Genomic DNA, 4,081 nt, shown 5'->3' with positions numbered 1-4,081 from the left:
AATAGGGCACCATCAAAATCCGTTGAGACGACGCCTTATGAACTGTGGTTTGGCAAGAAACCAAAGTTGTCGTTTCTGAAAGTTTGGGGCTGCGATGCTTATGTGAAAAAGCTTCAACCTGATAAGCTCGAACCCAAATCGGAGAAATGTGTCTTCATAGGATATCCAAAGGAGACTATTGGATACACCTTCTATCACAGATCCGAAGGCAAGACTTTTGTTGCTAAATTCGGAAACTTTCTAGAGAAGGAGTTTCTCTCGAAAGAAGTGAGTGGGAGGAAAGTAGAACTTGACGAGGTAACTGTACCTACTACCTTATTGGAAAGTAGTACATCACAGAAAACTGTTTCTGTGACACCTACACCAGTTAGTGAGGAAGCCAATGATGATGATCATGAAACTTCAGAACAAGATACTACTGAACCTCGTAGATCAACCAGAGTAAGATCCGCACCAGAGTGGTACGGTAATCCCGTTCTGGAAGTCATGCTACTAGATCATGATGAACCTACGAACTATGAAGAAGCGATGGTGAGCCAAGATTCCGCAAAGTGGCTTGAAGCCATGAAATCTGAGATGGGATCCATGTATGAGAACAAAGTATGGACTTTGGTTGACTTGCCCGATGATCGGCGAGCAATTTAAAATAAATGGATCTTCAAGAAGAAGACTGACGCTGACGGTAATATTACTGTCTACAAAGCTCGACTTGTCGCAAAAGGTTTTCGGCAAGTTCAAGGGATTGACTACGATGAGACCTTCTCACCCGTAGCAATGCTTAAGTCTGCCCGAATCATGTTAGCAATTGCCGCATTTTATGATTATGAAATTTGGCAGATGGATGTCAAAACTGCATTCCTGAATGGATTTATGGAAGAAGAGTTGTATATGATGCAACCAGAAGGTTTTGTCGATCCAAAGGGAGCTAACAAAGTGTGCAAGCTCCAGCGATCCATTTATGGACTGGTGCAAGCCTCTCGGAGTTGGAATAAACGTTTTGATAGTGTGATCAAAGCATTTGGTTTTATACAGACTTTCGGAGAAGCCTGTATTTACAAGAAAGTGAGTGGGAGCTCTATAGCATTTCTGATATTATATGTGGATGACATATTACTAATTGGAAATGATGTAGAATTTCTGGATAGCATAAAGGGATACTTGAATAAGAGTTTTTCAATGAAAGACCTCGGTGAAGCTGCTTACATATTAGGCATTAAGATCTATAGAGATAGATCAAGACGCTTAATTGGACTTTCACAAACCACATACCTTGACAAAGTTTTGAAGAAGTTCAAAATGGATCAAGCAAAGAAAGGGTTCTTGCCTGTGTTACAAGGTGTGAAGTTGAGTAAGACTTAATGCCCGACCACTGTAGAAGATAGAGAGAATATGAAAGATGTTCCCTATGCATCAGCCATAGGATCTATCATGTATGCAATGCTGTGTACCAGACCTGATGTGTGCCTTGCTATAAGTCTAGCAGGGAGGTACCAAAGTAATCCAGGAGTGGATCACTGGACAGCGGTCAAGAACATCCTGAAATACCTGAAAAGGACTAAGGATATGCTTCTTGTATATGGAGGTGACAAAAAGCTCATCGTAAAAGGTTACGTTGATGCAAGCTTTGACACTGATCCGGACGATTCTAAATCGCAAACCGGATACATGTTTACATTAAACGGTGGGGCTGTAAGTTGGTGCAATTCTAAACAAAGCGTTGTAGCGGGATCTACATGTGAAGCGGAGTACATAGCTGCTTCGGAAGCAGCAAATGAAGGAGTCTGGATGAAGGAGTTCATATCCGATCTAGGTGTCATACCTAGTGCATCGGGTCCAATGAAAATCTTTTGTGACAATACTGGTGCAATTGCCTTGGCAAAGGAATCCAGATTTCACAAGAGAACCAAGCACATCAAGAGACGTTTCAATTCCATCCGAGATCTAGTCCAGGTGGGAGACATAGAGATTTGCAAGATACATACGGATCTGAATGTTGCAGACCCGTTGACTAAGCCTCTTCCACGAGCAAAACATGATCAGCACCAAGGCTCCATGGGTGTGAGAATCATTACTGTGTAATCTAGATTATTGACTCTTGTGCAAGTGGGAGACTGAAGGAAATATGCCCTAGAGGCAATAATAAAGTTATTATTTATTTCCTTATATCATGATAAATGTTTATTATTCATGCTAAAATTGTATTAACCGGAAACATAATACATGTGTGAATACATAGGCAAACAAAGTGTCACTAGTATGCCTCTACTTGACTAGCTCGTTAATCAAAGATGGTTATGTTTCCTAACCATGAACAATGAGTTGTTATTTGATTAACGGGATCACATCATTAAGTGAATGATCTGATTGACATGACCCATTCCATTAGCTTAGCACCCGATCGTTTAGTATGTTGCTATTGCTTTCTTCATGACTTATACATGTTCCTATAACTATGAGATTATGCAACTCCCGTTTACCGGAGGAACACTTTGGGTGCTACCAAATGTCACAACGTAACTGGGTGATTATAAAGGAGTACTACAGGTGTCTCCAAAGGTACATGTTGGGTTGGCGTATTTCGAGATTAGGTTTTGTCACTCCGATTGTCGGAGAGGTATCTCTGGGCCCTCTCGGTAATGCACATCACTTAAGCCTTGCAAGCATTGCAACTAATGAGTTAGTTGCGGGATGATGTATTACAGAACGAGTAAAGAGACTTGCCGGCAACGAGATTGAACTAGGTATTGGAATACGGACGATCGAATCTCGGGCAAGTAACATACCGATGACAAAGGGAACGACGTATGTTGTTATGCGGTCTGACCGATAAAGATCTTCGTAGAATATGTAGGAGCCAATATGGGCATCCAAGTCCCGCTATTGGTTATTGACCGGAGACGTGTCTCGATCATGTCTACACTGTTCTCGAACCCGTAGGGTCCGCACGCTTAAGGTTACGATGACAGTTATATTATGAGTTTATGCATTTTGATGTACCGAAGTTTGTTCGGAGTCCCGGATGTGATCACGAACATGACGAGGAGTCTTGAAATGGTCGAGACATAAAGATTGATATATTGGAAGCCTATGTTTGGATATCGGAAGTGTTCCGGGTGAAATCAAGATTTTACTGGAGTACCGGGAGGTTACGGAACCCCCCGGGAGCTAGATGGGCCATAGTGGGCCTTAGTGGAAAGGAGAAGGGGCTGCCCAAAGTGGGCTGCGCGCCCCTCCCCTCCCTTGGTCCGAATAGGACAAGGAGAGGGGGCCGGCCACCCTCTCTCTCTCTTCCCCCCTCCACGAATCCTATTCCAACTAGGATTGGGGGGGGGGAATCCTACTCCCAGATGGAGTAGGACTCTCCTGGCGTGCCTCTCCTAGGCCGGCCGCACCCCCCCCTTTAGTCCTTTATATACGGAGGCAGGGGCACCCCAGAAACACACAAGTTGATCCACGTGATCTTTTCCTTAGCCGTGTGCGGCGCCCCCAGCCACCATAGTCCTCGATAATATTGTAGCGGAGATTAGGCGAAGCCCTGCTGCAGTAGTACATCAAGATCGTCACCACACCGTCATGCTGACGGAATTCTTCCCCGACACTTTGCTGGATCGGAGTCCGGGGATCGTCATCGAGCTGAACGTGTGCTAAAACTCGAAGGTGCCGTAGTTTCGGTGTTTGATCGGTCGGGCCATGAAGACGTACGACTACATCAACCAAACGCTTCCGTTGTCGATCTACTAGGTATGTAGATCACACTCCCCCCTCTCGTTGCTATGCATCACATGATCTTGCATGTGCGTAGGAAATTTTTTGAAATTACTACGTTCCCCTACCAATATGTGGAGCTAGAGCAAGCGACTAGCAAATATGGTGGCGAACTTATTCGCAAAAGAGAGCGGGAAGAGGAGGCAAAGCACGAGCGAGAAACTAGAGAGAAACCTGCGCAAACATTACTCCAACACCATGTCCACTTCCTGGACTCCGCTGAGAAGAGGCCATCACGGTAACACACTCAGTTGATTGATTTTAATTGATTAAGGTTCAAGTTATCTACAACCGGACATTAACAAATTCCCATCTG

This window comes from Triticum urartu, chromosome 5A (genome assembly GCF_056163025.1).
Source record: "Triticum urartu cultivar PI428250 chromosome 5A, HENAU_Tu73, whole genome shotgun sequence".
Taxonomy (NCBI): Eukaryota; Viridiplantae; Streptophyta; class Magnoliopsida; order Poales; family Poaceae; genus Triticum; species Triticum urartu.
The sequence above is the reverse complement of the archived record's forward strand: the minus strand, read 5'-3'. Positions refer to the sequence as shown.